This window comes from Myotis davidii, unplaced genomic scaffold (assembly GCF_000327345.1).
Source record: "Myotis davidii unplaced genomic scaffold, ASM32734v1 scaffold1069, whole genome shotgun sequence".
Lineage (NCBI taxonomy): Eukaryota > Metazoa > Chordata > Mammalia > Chiroptera > Vespertilionidae > Myotis > Myotis davidii.
The window spans coordinates 2,112,030-2,128,241 of NW_006300018.1; the positions used below are offsets into that span (position 1 = coordinate 2,112,030).

General features: G+C 45.2%; 1 long non-coding RNA gene across 1 annotated transcript; it reads right to left on the bottom strand.

The window, feature by feature from the left end:
* Positions 1 to 12,208: 12,208 nt before the first annotated feature.
* On the bottom strand, positions 12,209 to 15,779 carry LOC107185038. The gene is made up of 3 exons (XR_001515945.1): positions 15,448 to 15,779; positions 14,610 to 14,679; positions 12,209 to 14,261 (listed from the first exon to the last, which is right to left on the bottom strand). It is a non-coding gene; the product is annotated as an uncharacterized LOC107185038 (long non-coding RNA).
* Positions 15,780 to 16,212: the final 433 nt, after the last annotated feature.

Sequence of the window (16,212 nt, forward strand, 5' to 3'; positions counted from 1 at the left end):
CCCTTCCAGCCTCACTCTGGTGTGAGGATGGCAATCAAGGCAGAGCCAGGCCATATGAGAAAGTGAGAGTAAGGCCTGCTCTTTAGAGGCCATGGTGGGGCCATCAGCTCCACCGTGATGTTCTCTGAAGCCTATTGGAGAAGGGGAGCGAGCCTGCACGTTTCAAACATTTGCCCACAACTGCAGTGACATGAAAAAGGAGCAGGCCCTGGGATGTCTCCTGCTTAAGGCCTGAGTGCCACCCTCCTGAAGTGCCAGCTCCACCAACACCCGTGGTGGCACTAGGCAGGGGAAAGTGGAGACAGGCCTCTGGTGCCCTCTGCTGTTCAGCACTCTCGTCCCACAGCCTGAGGGATGGCAGGGAGGCTGGCAGGAGAGACCCAAGAAATGTCACTATGCCCAGGGTTGCCCCAACTCCTAACAGCCCCTCCATCTACTTTCCAAAAGGATCCAGGGAAAACGCCACGCTTGAGCCCTGGGAAGTGCAGGCCGAGCACCCCACAGTGCGTCATGGCAACGAACAACCCCAGAGTGAAATGGCTTCTAGCACAAAGCTGACGCCCCAGGTTTCCTCTCTCCAGAACCCGGGGGGAGGGAGGGAGGGAGGGAGGCAGCCACCACCTTGATTGTCACAGCTACTGTGAGAAGACAAGCGACTGAAGGGCCTCAAGTAGACCATTAAACTTCCACTCACATCTCATTGGTCAGATCAGGCTTCATGGCCCCAGCCTAACAAGGGCTCTGATGTGCCCAGAAGTCAGGGAGCTAGAAATATTTAGAGAACTGCATTCGTGATGACTCATGGTTCATTTGCAATTCGGGTCACCAAACGTTGAGCTCATTCTCCTTCCTGCATGTGCAATACACCCGCCCCTCTCCAGGGAACAGCCCCAAGTCCCCCGGGCACAGCATCAGGTTCAGGGTGGTGTGTTGGGGTCACCACATCAGCAATGAGGGTCAGTAATCACTTTGTCATCTACAGGTGTAGCACCTCTTGATGCAAAGACTGGCAAACTAAGAATTAAAGTTATCTGCCTCCAAAACTGTATATTCAATAATATAACAAGTACAAGATAACATCAATAATTGCACCCATTTAGAAGGAGGAAAAGTGGACAACAACCTCAACAGACACTGCTCCACACCTACCCTGACACCCCACTGGGCAGACACTTTAAGGGTTGCTTTCTGTCATCAACAGCCGCTCCTCCTGGTTCTTTGTTACTCTGCTCCCTTCTTCCCTGTCTGGCTCCCTGAGTTTCTCCCAACTTGAGGGTGTTGGTAGCCCTGTAATGGCCACCCTACACTGTCTGCTGGACCGCCAAATTCCAGCGTGACACCAATTGCATTGTTCCTTGGGTCTTAATTCAAATTCCAGAGAGAGAGAGGAGACTCGTCTGACTGGCACAGTCATAGTTAGCATCCAGCTTATGAATGGGCCTCTCAAGAAGGGGCCACATGCTTACTGGGCCACACTGGAAGTAAGAGTGAGGAGGCCATGAGTGATTGTTTTATTTGAAACAAATTGGAGTTGCCTTTGAACAACTCTGAAAGGGACACAATTTGGGGTGAGAAATGAGGGTTGGCCTTCTCCCACCTCAGACTGCTAATTGTTTTCATTATTTGTCTAAGTCTCAGTTTCCTCCTCTGTAAGTGGGATGATAATCTCTGTCCTTACTCTTCTCCACTCACCTTTTGGCCCCCCAGAGCCCTCAATGAAAGCAATCACGGATTCTGGCTGCCTGAGCTGCATCACCTTCCAAGCTTACTTGTTGCCTCTCCCAGGAACATTTGCATTTGTGTAGAGAAATCCTGGAGACTGAATACCCAAAGGGATAAATTTCTAATGGTGAAATGTAAGGCAGTGAGCGAGACCAAAGGGGATAATATTTTGAAAGATGGGAGGCAGGAGACATCAAGATCCACCGAGATATGGATTCTTCCCTCTAGGCCTGACTTTCTGTTTCGTCCTTCATGGGAGAAATGAGTCAGGACCAAACTTGAATGATTCTTGTTACCAGAATCCTCAGGTCATTTGTAGTGGTAAACTCGCTTTTGAGAGCTATGTGGGCACAGTACCTGTGTAGATATCCACTTTGCCTCCTCGTCCCATGTTTTCTAAATTCTAACCAAAAGTGACACATAGTTCCGATTAGGGCTAAACCACTATAGCCCACATTTCTCACCTCAGGGAATGGGAGAGCTGGGTTTGCCCTGGGAACTCTGCCTTCCCCCCACCCCCCACCATTGCCCCACCTGTCTAGCCCTGGGTCTGCATGGTCTGCAGAGCTGGCTTAACTGTTCACTTCACTCTGTTTCTGAACCAAAAGTCACATCTCAGGTGAGGCTTGCACCCATCCCTGTGTCCTTGCACTTACAGGCCCCTACACAGGTTTTGATAAGCAGAGATGGCATGTCCCCCAAGTGACAGTGCTGACTCCTCAGCCAGGCACTGGGGCACTTCCCACCTTGCGTCCCTGCAACTTTGCTGCCCCTGCCCATAGCACCTTCCTCCTCAGATCCTTGTGGATCTCATCATGGTCCAGTCCCTGGGCTCTAGGAAGATAAACCCCTTTTGCCCCACCCACCCTCAATACCCAAATCCAATCCCACTTCCTCCCGCTCTGTGATTTGGGGCAGATTACATACACTTTCTGGACTGTGACCTCACTCTAACGTGAGATTAAAGAAGTCAAAGTTCCCCAATTCTAGACCCCTCCTTCCCCCCTCCCCTCCAGGGTGTATGAAAAACAATGATAGGTGTAGTCTATACAACATGGCCACATTTATTATTTTATTTAAATCTATTGATTGTTCCCAGGGGAATTAACGTATATGCCTAAGGTCACACAGCTAGTAAAAAAAAATAATAATAATAAATTTAAGAACTGGGATTAAATCCAAGTATCCAGACCATGTTCATCTTCTACCTCAGCAACGTATCTCTCCCACACCCTCTGGCTGATAGCTGAAATCCCTAGTCCCCAGGGAGACTACCCCTCAAATGCCAGAATCTCCAAGACTAGACTCGGGGTGTAACCCTCACTTCCCTCCCCTGGGAAAGGGCACAGAGGCTCCCAGAGCATCACCACAAAGTGGGTTGCCTTGGATCTGAGTGAACTGGAAGAAAAGAAAAAAAGAAATTATGACTTTAAGGCTATCCACACATTCCCCTGTCACTGGCCTGGATCTCTTTGGAGCAGCTGGGCCGGTTCTAATTTGGCTAATCGGTGCCCTGTCCTCCTACAGTGACAGCCCAGGACTCCCTGGGGCCAATGCCTACAGGTCTCTCCTGCCAGTGCTGCTTTCCTGAGTCACCACAGGTGCCACCCATGGTCAGAAGTTAGTGGTACCCTTCTCTTCACCTCAGTTTCTCTTTCTGTGAAATGGGAATGATCTTCAGTTTCCTCTTCCTCTCTCCTATAGGAGTGGAGGAGAGCATGAGCTGGTAGTGTACCTTACAGGACTTGGATCTCTTTTTAGAGGTGATATCTAAATAAAAGCTAAGAGCAGGAGTGGTCTCAATGCTACTTGATAAAAGAACTCCAGGGGAGAGACTGATTCTCTGCATGTTCTGGAGAATTGAATTTTCTAGAAAATTAGAGGGCTCTTTGATTTCCACTTTTGTGGTTCCAAACCCTTCTACTCTTCCTGAGAGTCCCTCGCTGGGACCATGCCAGGACCTGATCTTGCTGGTGTGCATCTGCCAGGCTGAAAGTGGCGCTGCCCGGTGCTGGACCGGGCCAACTGCAGGAGATGGCATTGAGTGGACTTGGAGCCCAGATGGGCTCAGAGTGCATTCTAGGTAAATCCCTGAGAGTCATTTGTCTGATTTCATTTCTTTGGTTTGTTCTCAAGGAGGTCACATCTGGTAAAAATTCCAGATATGTGGGGCTGCCATTCATTGTATGACAGCCATAGAAAGGTGCACTGAAACCAAGTGTGTATGGACAGCTGCTGTTACCTGGGAAAACAGTCCTAGGCACCATGAGCTGGTACCTTCGCCACTTTTATAAAAAGCTCTCAGAGGCATGTTTCCCCATCTGTAAAATGAAAGATTTGCTTTTCCTTGACATGAGGTCCCATTAGAGCTAAAACTCGCTTGGAATAATAAAACAAAATCAGCCTTAGAGGGAAAGACACTCCAGGTTTAATGGGGTAGATAAAGGGGCCAGGATGCACCCCCTCCCCCACTTTTCTCTCACTCTTGACTTTCCTCTTGTAGTCCCTAATGTGTAGCCCAATATTGCCACCACTTACAAGAAAACTATCAACTATTTTAGAACCCTAGGCCCCTTCCTATAATTGTCTGCTTCTGTGCTGATCACCCTTCAGTAACATGTTAAGCTGTGAGCTTCTTGAAAGAAGGGATCACATCACCACTGTATTAGAGTTCTCTAGAGAAACAGAATTAGTAGGCAATAGGAAAGATGATAGATAGATAGATAGATAGATAGATAGATAGATAGATGATAGACACATATATACATATTTATATACCCACATATATGTATATAGACACATATATATATACATATGTTCACACATGTGTGTATTTATAGATACATATACTCACGTGTGTGTGTGTGTGTGTGTGTGTGTGTGTGTGTGTGTGTGTGTACAGAGACAGAGAGCAGTGGGAAAGAGGGAGAGAGACAGATTTTAAGGAATTGGTTCATGCAATCATGAAGCTGGCAAGTCCAAAATCTTTAGGCAGGTTGGAGGTTTGAGTTGATGTAGCAATCCTGAGTTCAAATTCTAGAGCAGCAGGCTGGAAACCCAGGCTATTTCTATGATGCAGTATTGAGGAGAATTCCCTCTTCTTTGGGAATCTCGATTTTTGACCTTAAGGTCTTCAACTGTTGGATGAAACTCACCCACATTATGTAGGATAATCTGCTTTACTTGAAAGTTACTGATTTAAGTGTTAACTACTTTTATAGCAACATCTAACCTGGTGTTTGACAGAGTGACTGGTCACCATAGCCTAGCCAAGCTGACACATAAATTAACATCATACCCCTTGTCACTCACCTTTGTGTGCCCACCTGGCACTTAGGGGTGGTCAATCTTGAACAGATAAACAATAAGGAGTCCTAAGTATTCCAGGACATATTTTGATTTCTCTTTTCTTTTACATTTCTCCCCTTTCCATTTTTTATTAACATAGGTCTTCTAGGCCCAAAGACTCAGCCTCACTCAGCACCACTGAAGCGGGCACCTTGACCATATTCAAAAAGATGACAAACCTGGTCTTGACTCCTGGCTTCACCCAGTGACTCTGGGCAAGTTTAACCCCTAGAACGTGAGTTCTATACTTATGAAGTGGGGGTGTACGGTGTTCTCATCTCGGGATTTTTGTGAGGCTGCATGGGACAATGCATGTGCCATACCCAGCTCAGTGTCTGCCATGAATGAAGCATCCCATCATCTTAGTAATGATTATTTTATTGCTCTTTATACACAATTAAAACTCACTAGTTCAGCTCTATCAGATAGGGCAGTCAATGGCTGGGAAGTCCACATTAAAAAATAATTTTAGGATAATGTTGTTTTATTACTTTAAAATATATTACTCAATCCAGGCTAATAAAGTGTTGGACAGTGAGCCTTTGGGGGACTTAGGTTGATGAACAAAGAAGGACAATTTGAGGTTAAACTACCACCTATTGGTGTGAAAAGAGGCATATTCCAAAGTACTTGAAAAATGCTTCCAAATAGCGCATTGTCCCCTTTAGATTGTTTCCCTTGCAATTATTTAATGTAATTTATTAATTCAACAACATCTTGCCACCTTGAGAAGGCTCCACACAACTTCTGCCCAGGACTGACCAGACTTCTACAAATTCTGACTTGGTGGTGACTGAGTGTAAGTCATTAGGTCAAGACCTTTATTTTAAGTTCTTTCCTTTTCTCAGAAGCCTGTTTCAGGGTGGCCATCTTGGTCTGTAACTCCCAGAAATTGAACTGTTTAACAAAGAGACTGGACTTGGAAGCTTGGGCTCCGGCCTCTGGCAGGCTCAGATTCAAATCCCAACTCTGGCTTTTGAAAGCTGTGTGAACGGGAACTTGGACAAGCACTTACCTTCCTTGAGGCACAGTAAAGTGGAGATCAGGTGACCTGCCTCGCGGGGCTGCTGTAAGATTAAATTAGCTGATATATCGAAAGCAGCTGAAAAAATACGTGACTTGGCACCTTAACAGGCCCTTGTACAGGTGCCAAACCTAAAGATGAGTCAAGAGGCCCTGGGCACAACCCTAACAAGCTCTGAGGGTAGGGAATGCTGAAAGTATTATTCTGGTGCTAGGCCAGTCCTTGGTGGGTGATGAGAGTTGCCTACAGACAGACTATGATCTCAGGGCAGAAGCCCAGGAATTATTGTCATTATTATAATTAGCAACAAAAATGACGATATATATCTTACAAGAGCTATCCAGCTTTTCTCAAAGCTCCACTGAGACCATTTCTATTTGTGGGCGGCTGTGCCAGGGCCATGGTATTCACGTACTCCCCTAGACAGCCCTAGTTTGGTTTGGTTCACTCACCAGAGAACCACATGCCCCAAGTTAGCTCAGCGCCTGCAGAAAGGCCTGCCCTGAGTGCAGGTGCAAGTGAAGACCTTGATGCTGCTGTGTGCCAGCCTGGAGGCCCATCTGAAGGGGAGTCTCCAGGAGGCCTGGAGCCTGACACCCACCCGCATTTTCTAAGCACTTCCTGTGGGAGGCACTGGAGCTTTACAACACCCCACTTTGTCCTCACTACATCCAGCCAGAAGGTTGGACTCCTGCCCCCACCCGATTTCTCAGAGGAGGGAGCTGAGTCCCAGAAGGCAGGGGGCATGTGCTCAAGTCACTGAGGTGGTAAGTGGTGGCTCTTGGATACAAACACAGCGTATGATCAGGAAACTCTGCCTTCAAAAGACTTCTCTCTCCGCCATCTCAGATTCTACAAGGCTCCCAGCCCTTCACAGAACCCCTAGGGAAAAAGTCTCCCACCCTTCCTCAACCTCCCCTAAAGCCTGTACCTGCCTCTCTCTTGGAACTGCTTCTGCTTCCAGCACGCTCACGGTGAGGGCAGGCACTGCATCTTGTTTTGTTTCTTACTTGTAGTGCCCCGCACAAGGCCTGGCCCTAAAGAAGCCGCTTAATACATGTTTGTTGTCTGTGTTGATAAGAATTAATAAGAATTTCCCAAAGGGCCTTTGGAGAAACTTTGTAGCTATGTGCCTCTTTTAGATGATCCTGCTCTAAAAACAAGTGTCTAGAAGCAGACGGAGGGCTGCTTTGACCTGGGGCAACCTTGGGTGACATTCCCCAAGTCTCCCTGCCAGCCTCCGTGCCTGAGGACAGGAGGAGACAGGGCTGTGGACAGATGATGAACAGCTCAACCCCACTGACTTGAGCCAGCCTAAATGGGTGGCAGCTCCTTGCAACATAATAACCCAAGTAGAGGCCCCTTTTCAAGGGAGCGGGAGCCAGTCAGGAAAGGGGGTGTGATGTAACTGACTTTGCCACACTTTGGTCCTTGAAAGAGACCCCCAACTCCCCTACCCCCCGCCCAGACCATGTAACCCAGCCAGAGATAGCAAATCAGCAATATGACCAGAGCACTTGACAACCAGGCAGGTCATTTTTAAACTTAGTCCTCTTCCATACAACAAAATTACTCTATAAAAGTCATGAAATGCAATGAATAACAATAACATATAGATGCACTAGATATGCTAGTTGGTATTTCTTCAGAATTTTCATTAACTACACGTGATTTTGAATGCATTACATATTTTAAATACATCCAGACGCTGTTTTGATTGCCTCCTCTTTTTTTCTTTTCATTTTTCTTTGTTTGAGCTCCACTGAATTTGTATGGTTTCATATTGGTACAGGTGCCCCACTTGCATTTTTCTACAGCTTCAGAACAATTATGAACCAGTTGCCAGTATCACAATACTGCAAGACATTGCAAGTTACTCAAACTTCCCACAGGACAAAAAGATACCCTGATTTATACACTCTTATCAGTTTGAACTTTGATCCTTTGGTTACAGTCTAGTATAATAATAATTTATGTAAATAGTTATGCAGTAACTAATAAGAGGATTTTAATAAGTCCAAAATGTCAACAAAAGGTATAATTTGTTAGTTGTATTTTTTAAATCTTTATTGTTGAAAGTATTATACATGTCCCCTTTTTTTTCCCATTGACTCCTTATAAACTGCCCCTGCCTCCCGCCCCAGGCCTCCACCACCCTATTGTCTGTGTTCATGGGTTATGCATGTCTGCATGCAAGTTCTTTGGTTGATCACCTCCCACCCACCACTCACCCCCCCACCTTCCCTCTGAGATTTAATAATCTGTTCTATGCTTCCATGTCTCTGAATCTGTTTTGTTCAACAGTTTATTTTGCTCATTAGATTTCACATATGAGTGAGATCATGTGATACTTGCTCTCTGACTGACTTATTTCGCTTAGAATAATACTCTCCAGGTCCCTCCATGCTGTCTCAAAGGATCTGAAATCTTTCTTTTTTACTGCTGCATAGTATTCCATGGTATAAATATACCACACCTTTTTTACCCACTCCTCTACTGATGGGCACTTGGGCTGTTTCCAGATCTTAGCTGTTGTAAATTGTGCTGCTATAAACATAGGGGTGCACACATTCTTTCTGATTGATGTTTTGGGTTTTTTAGAATATATTCCTAGAAGTGGGATCACTGGGTCAAATGGCAGTTCCATATTTAATTTTTTTAGGAAACTCCACACTGTTTTCCATAATGGCTGCATCAGTCTGCATTCCCACCAGCAGTGTATAGGGTTCCCTTTTTTCCACATCCTCATCAGCACTTGTCATATGTTAATTTTGTTGATGGTAGCCATTCTGACAAGTGTGAGGTGATACCTCATTGTTGTTTTAATTTGCATCTCTCTGATGATCAATGACTTTGAACATTTTTTCATATGTCTCTTGGCCATCTGTATGTCCACTTTGGAAGAGTGTCTATTTACATCTTTTGCCCATTTTTTAATTGGATTGTTTGTCTTCCTTTTATTAAGTTGTATGAGTTCCTTATATATTTTGAATATTAACCCTTTATCAGATGTATTATTGACAAAAATGTTCTCCCATACAGTGAACTCCCTTTTCATTTTGTTGATGGTTTCTTTTGCTGTGCAGAAGCTTTTTGTTTTGATGTAGTCTCATTTATTTATTTTCTCCCTTGTTTCCTTTGACCGTGGTCGGCAAACTGCGGCTCACGAGCCACATGCGGCTCTTTGGTCCCTTGAGTGTGGCTCTTCCTAAGCCTTAGGAGTACCCTAATTAATGATAATGTACCTACCTATATAGTTTAAATTTTAAAAATTTGGCTCTCAAAAGAAATTTCAATCGTTGTACTGTTGATATTTGGCTCTGTTGACTAATGAGTTTGCCGACCGCTAACCTATGAGATGTACCTGCAAACATATACTATTATGAGAGATGTCTGAGATTTTGCTGCCTATGGTTTCTTCTAAGAGTTTTATGGTTTCACATCTCACGTTTAAGTCTTTTATCCATTTTGAGTTTATTTTTGTGTATGGTGTAAGTTGGTGGTCTAGTTTCATTTTTTGCATGTATCTGTCCAATTATCACAACACCATTTGGTGAAGAGACTGTCTTTACTCCATTGTATGTTCTTGCCTCCTTTGTCAAATATTAAATTGAATGTAATGGCCTGGGTTGATTTCTGGGGTCTCAATTCTGCTCCATTGATCTATTAGCCTGTTCTGTGCCAGTACCAGTCTATTTTGACTATAGTGACTTTGTAGAATAACTTGATATCTGGTATTGTGATCCCTCCAACTTTGTTCTTCTTTCTCACAAAAGGTATAATTTTTTTGATAAGTCTGTTTTCTGGATTTTGTTCTGTCATTTTAAAAGAACTAAAAAACAATTTTTAATTTTAAAAAAATATTAAAATTTAGTAAAGTAAGTCAAGCATGAATTAAACTATACACTTACTAACAAGGATAGCACACCTGACAGTTCACACAATTTTACCACTTTAAATTTTAAACAAAAATAAACTCCAGTGGTTACCTAGAATGACTGAAAGAACTCAAGTTGCATTTTTTTTCATCTTTACAACCACTGCACTATCATTGTTCATTTCAAATCTACTGTTTAAACACAAAAGTATGTGATGCCCCAGAGCTTGGAAGCACTGACTGTACCCAAAAGGAATGCACAATGTCACCTGACAAAGTAATTCTTCAATGCATGTAGGAGGTCCACGTTTTGGGAGTCCCTCTCCAAAGTAACTTCCATGTATAATTAAATGTTTATTAAAGGATAATTGATAAAATTGTCTGAATGTGAAACTTATTTACTTATACTCCTACATATTCTGCAATAAGATAATTGTTTATACTTTAAGCCACGAAAAGATTTTTCATGAAGAAGTATCTTATCGCTGACATTGTTTACGATTGTCAGTGTACAGTGGCACTAAGAGCAGACCTGCTTTCAGTCAAATGCATTGTTTTTTTAAACTCCTCTGCACCTGTTTATTGCCTGCACCAGAGGACGGTGCCGTTGCGCCACCTCTAGTACACACACAAGTCAAGATACTCTACTAGTAAACGATGCCTTGGGGTGTCTTTTTGAGCTGGCTAACAGGAAACGCTATGTTTTTCTTCACAATGAGAAGCATGTAATTGATTATGTTGCCTTTATTGCATTGGCTCCAAGAAGTTCAGAGACAAATTTATAGCTCACCAAGTAGAATCTTACGGATTTCGATTTCTCCCCTTATCAATTTCATGCATACCTTCCCTGTCCCAACTTCCCTCATATTGTTTCAAAGATTTCAAAATGAACTCTCGCAGCCTAATTAACTTACACAATCCTTCTGCAAGTTTAAATTTTGACTTTAGGTGGTTTCAGGTAGGGCACAAAACCTCCAGTTGACCATAATCCCCACCACTCCCTAAGAACTGCCCTGTGTGTAGCCTGTCTCTTTCATATCTACGTAATCTCTGCTTAGCCCCTGAAAGTGGTTCGGTTTTCAAGCCACCTGTGTTTTTTTCTTTCTTATACATCTTTGTAAGACAGCTCATATCATTTGTGGAGTAGGGAGGGAACTCAGTCTAGCTTAGTCTGGTATGAGAGGTGCTGGAATCTGGGAAGACGGGAACCGTGTATCTGGCACTCAGTAATCAACTGGGAAAAGTATTGGTACCGTTTTATAACTGAGAAATTGAGGCCCCCAAGAGTTAAATGCCCCCATTTCAAGTTAACAGCTTCTTGATGGCAGAACCAGGATGGAAACCCAGCTGGTCTGGAGCCAGGTCTGTCTACCCTATGAGGTGAGGGAGTTGGAGGACTGGAGTGCTCCCCAAGGGAGTGGATGATTCCCTGGGGAGGAGCTAATCTTCCACTCCTCCTGCCCTTGGCTTCCTGGCTCCACACACAGATCCCACAGAGCTGTCCATCAGGAGGCCAGGCAATGCCAGCCCTGGGGCCACTGCATGGCAAGCCACCCTCAGGCCCTGACCTCGGAGGTGTGCTGGGTTAATTCTCTGCCTTCTTAAAATTCTTAATAAAAGGCCACATCACCACCACTTTCGACTAAAAAGTGACAGTGGCAAGTTCTGGCCAGGATGTAGAGGAAAAAGGAACCCTTTTGCACTGCTGGTGGGAATGCAGACTGGTGCAGCCACTGTGGAGAACAGTATGGAGTTTCCTCAAAAAACTAAAAGTGGAACTCCCATTGACTCAGTGATCCCACTTCTAGGAATGTATCACAAGAAGCTAGAAACACAATCAGAAAGGACATATGCACCCCTATGTTCATAACAGCACAATTCACCATAGCTAAGATTTGGAAACAGCCTAAGTTCCCATCAGCAGATGAGTAGATTAAAAAACTATGGTACATCTACACAATGGAATACTATGCTGTGGTAAAAAAGAAGGAATTCTTACCATTTGCAACAGTATGGATGGAACTGGAGAGCATTATGCTAAGCGAAATAAGTCAGAGAGACAAGTAGCACATGATCTCACTCATTTGTGGAATATAATGAACAACATAAACTGATGAACAAAAACAGATCCTAAGACAGAGAAGCATCAATCAGACAGTGAAACCTCAGAGGGAAAGTAGGGAAGGGTGGGGGTATACTGTAATCAATAAAGAAAAATAATAATAAAATAATAATAAAAAGTGACAGTGGCAAGATGGCCCCACCACCACCAGACTCCTGTGCCATTGGTGTGTAGCGGACACCTTACCCCGAGCAAAGGCTTCTGGGAGTCATCGCCTCAGACCCAGCTCCTCCTCCTGACACTTAACCCAGAGCCCTTGGCTTCACTGATGCCCTGATCTGCCTGAGCTTGGCTCTGGACAGTCGCCACAGCAACCAGAGATTGGTCTCTGCAGTTGAATGAGTCAGCAAATATTTATCAAGCATTGTGCTAGGAACTGTGAGGGAGAAAGGGTGGCTTTGCCAGTTTTAACATATTTTTAGTAATAAATACTCAAAAAGAAGTGGGGGGAGGGGTTATTTATAAGAACCTAGTCCTCTTCTTTCCTGGAAGCCATGAGGTAGACAAAACACTAGTGTCGCTTTTTACATGCACAAATTTGGGAGCTAGATATTTTTGGGTTCAAATCCTAGCACTACTACTATGTGTGATAGTATGCAAGCCATACTTGCCTCAGTTTCCCCTTTTCAAGGGAAGAATGCTTCCCCTTGCCCACCTCATAAGGCTTTTTAAGGATGAAATGAGCTAATGTGTAACAAAGAGCTTTGTTGACTGTGCAAATGTTAGGTTGTTCTTTCAATAAACATTTATTAAGCATTTACTCTGAGCCAAAGCCTGAGTTAGGCATTAGAGTTTCTCAAATGTAAATGTCCTAGGCTCATTGAGATTTGCCCTTCTTTTTTCTAGCTGAGGTGAAATTCACCTAACATAAAATTAACCATTTTAAAGCAAACAATCAGTGGCATTTAGTGCATTCACAACGTTGTGAACCAAGACCTCTATCAAGTTCCAAAACTCAAAAAGCCTGTACCCATTAAATGTCACCCTCCTCTTGGTCGACTTTCTCTTGCTATCATTTTGTCGTTCTCGGGAATTGATATCCTGGGCTTGATAATATCCTAACGTCCCTTTGATCTCCTAGGACTCCAAGCCAACTCCTGGTCCCAGCTCCAGCCTCACAAGATGAAACCCAGTTTCCTCCGCCAGCGCCGGGAACCAGGAACCTGCGCCTGCCGCTTCTAATTCCACCGGGGCTGGGTGGGCAGGCGATGGCCGTGGTTTCACCAGGTTACCTCCCACAGAGGAGCGCTGTGTTTGCTCGTGTGTGTGCTCTTCTTTCTTGGAATCGGCTTCTTGTTCGCAGCATCGTCTCTTCCCGGCAGCCTGTGCGCTTGGCGAACGTCCGCCCTTGTCAAGCTCAGGGAGAGTCAGGTGCAGGGGGAGGAGGCCATGTTTGGGCAAATATTGGACTTGTCCACATTTGCTGTCCCTATCAGGAACCTGAATGGTGTTATTGATTGACAGATGCGGGGACCAACTGTTTGGAAAGCTGAGCCCCCTCGGATTGGGTAGGTGTTTCGGCAAACAGCCCTAATACTGGGCAAACAGGCCTGTTGGAAGAAGTGCCTGGCGTGTTAGCAAAGCAAACCAAGCGCTGAGCAAACAGCTTAAAAGAATGTGGCCACCTCCACGTAACCTCAACCGAGGTATTGATCCCGCTGGAGGCAGGAGAGGGGTTGAGCGGGGAACAGAGAGCTACAAACCCAGGCAGAATGTAAATGTTATCTTTAAGCTGTGCTGTCAGGGCCCTAATGGGCATCTGTTTGGAATTTGTCTTCTTGCAAATCTTTAAATCCAGGTTAGGACCATGCACAGAATTTAATAACAACTTTTCAGAAAGATCGGGGCTTGGAGCTGATTTCATTCTTCACAAGCCCAACTGGGACTTTCTGTTCTTGTTAGAGGTAGCAGCTTTACATTGAAACTTTCTAGGTGCAAATTCCAAGCTGGGAGGAGGCAGATCTGAACCTGATTCAGAAGGCTTCGGCAGAATAGAAGAAAATCCAGAAACAAAGATGCTTTATCTGACCACTGAGTTCTCCACGCATGAGAGCTGGTCAGTGGAAGGAACCCGAGAATCAATGCCAAGGCACCTGGTTTTGCTGCAGCTGCTGGCTCCACCTGGCTGGGCCCTCTGTCATCACTGCACAGGGCCTCAGCTTCTGCTCCTTCCCAGGGAAGATGGCATTCGCAAAGGCCCAAGCTAACAGGGGTGGGTGGGAGTACACTCTGTAGCCAAAAACACTGCCCCGGTGCAAGGAGGTGGGCTGTTTGCTGGGAGACCCTGGGGGTGGCCCTCCAGGACTCTAGACCCTCTGACATCACCACGTGGCAATGGAATGGGCCATGGCTGTGGCTGTCATCTGTTGCTCACGGCAAGTGACTGACTGGACCTGGGTGTCCTTGCCCAGAAGGTGGTCGGGGGAAGGGATGTTTGCAAATTGCTTGAAAAGTCTAAAACCATGGTTTATTGCCTTCTAATGTTTCTGTAAAATAATAGAGTAAAAAATACGTACTTGCTCCTCAGTGTCTCAAATGAGGTTGGAGGGCTGTGAGCAGATGTCATTACTGGTCCACCATGTCTCCCTGAGAAAAGCCACGGAAAGAATGAGATCTGCTCCCTTCCCCGCGGACCCCTTCTCCAGCCTGGCCTGCTGCCCGGGTTGTTGCAGGCAGAGCCTAAGCACAGCTCAGCCATGTACCCCACACAGTGAGTGGGCAAACCTATGCTGGGTCCTGGCCCATCAGGAAGACTGAGGCCTGTTTTCAGTGGAGGCCATGAGCAGTGTGGGTAACCCCAGGTATTACTTGACACTGCATTTTATAAGAGTAAAGGAAGCTTATAAGCCATGTTGGCTATCTCTGGCATTTCACATCTGGTCTCACAATGATAAGAAAAATCAAAGAAGAATGTGGCTCTGAGAAGGGGGCATTCCTAATTTTAACAGGTCTTTAAACATGCATTTAAGCATTTAACCAAAGGATATAAGTGAAGTGGCTAAGAGTATGGGCTTCAGAGTCTAATGCCTTGGGTAAAATCCCAACTCTGCCGCTTACTAGCTGTGCAGTCTTAGGCAAGTTATCTAACTTCTCTGAACTTCAATACTCCTCCCTATAAAATGGAAATAATAATACATTTCTGAAGGGATTGTGATAAGGATTAAATGGGCTACTGTATGTTGGCCTCTCAGTGCATCCTCTCACCATTCAGTATATAGTGGAGACTTATTACTGTTTCTGTGACATAGGCAGAACAGACCCAAGTGAAAACAAGTTGTCACTGCCAATTTGTGACTGTTGGGGGAAGCCCTGCTCCCAGTGAGAAAGCCCACCAGCTTTGCCTAGAAAACTTACCACCGGGCTGGGGTCAGCACAGAAAGGGCACCGTGCAGGCGGAGAAATTCACTAAGTGTCTGAGGACAGGACCTGGGGGAGCTTCTCAGATTGCTTCCGCTGCAGGTAGACCACCCAAGGTTCTGCGCTCCAGGCAGGGAGGAATCTGTGAAGACAAAGTGTCCTCCACTTGTAGATGGGACAGCGGAAGCTTCGAGAAAGGGAGACACTTGCGCAACATCATAGAGAGGGCCCGTTATGACAATAAGGAAAGTCTTCAAAGGCAAAAACCACAGAGAGGTTATCAGGAAGAAGTCAAAGCTAGTCTTGAAAAGGAGTGGAAGGTGACCTGATTCATCTCCCCCCACCAGAAAGTTATTAATTAATGAAGGTTTCTCTACTACAATTAGAAACAAATATGCAATCTGTACCTGTGTTGACACTCTTGCTCTCAACCTAATGATTAACCAGCCCTCAATGAAATGTGTATCTCAGCAAAGGTTGTCTCAAAACCATTTGCTTTAGGAACAAGAGAGTAAACACAAAGACACACAAACGCCAGGGTAACCTATGGCATGGGTTAAGTAGAGATGACTCTATTCTCCCGATCCACATGGCATAACCTCTGGGTAAACACGGAAGACTCCCCCCTCCTCCCTTAAGGAGAAGGCTCTTAAGCTAGGTCATGCATTTGGCCAAAGTCCACCATGCAGCCTCAGGCTCCCCCGCTCCATAGCCCCACGGATCACAAGCAGAGGTCCCTATCAGACCCCCCACTTTCCCTCC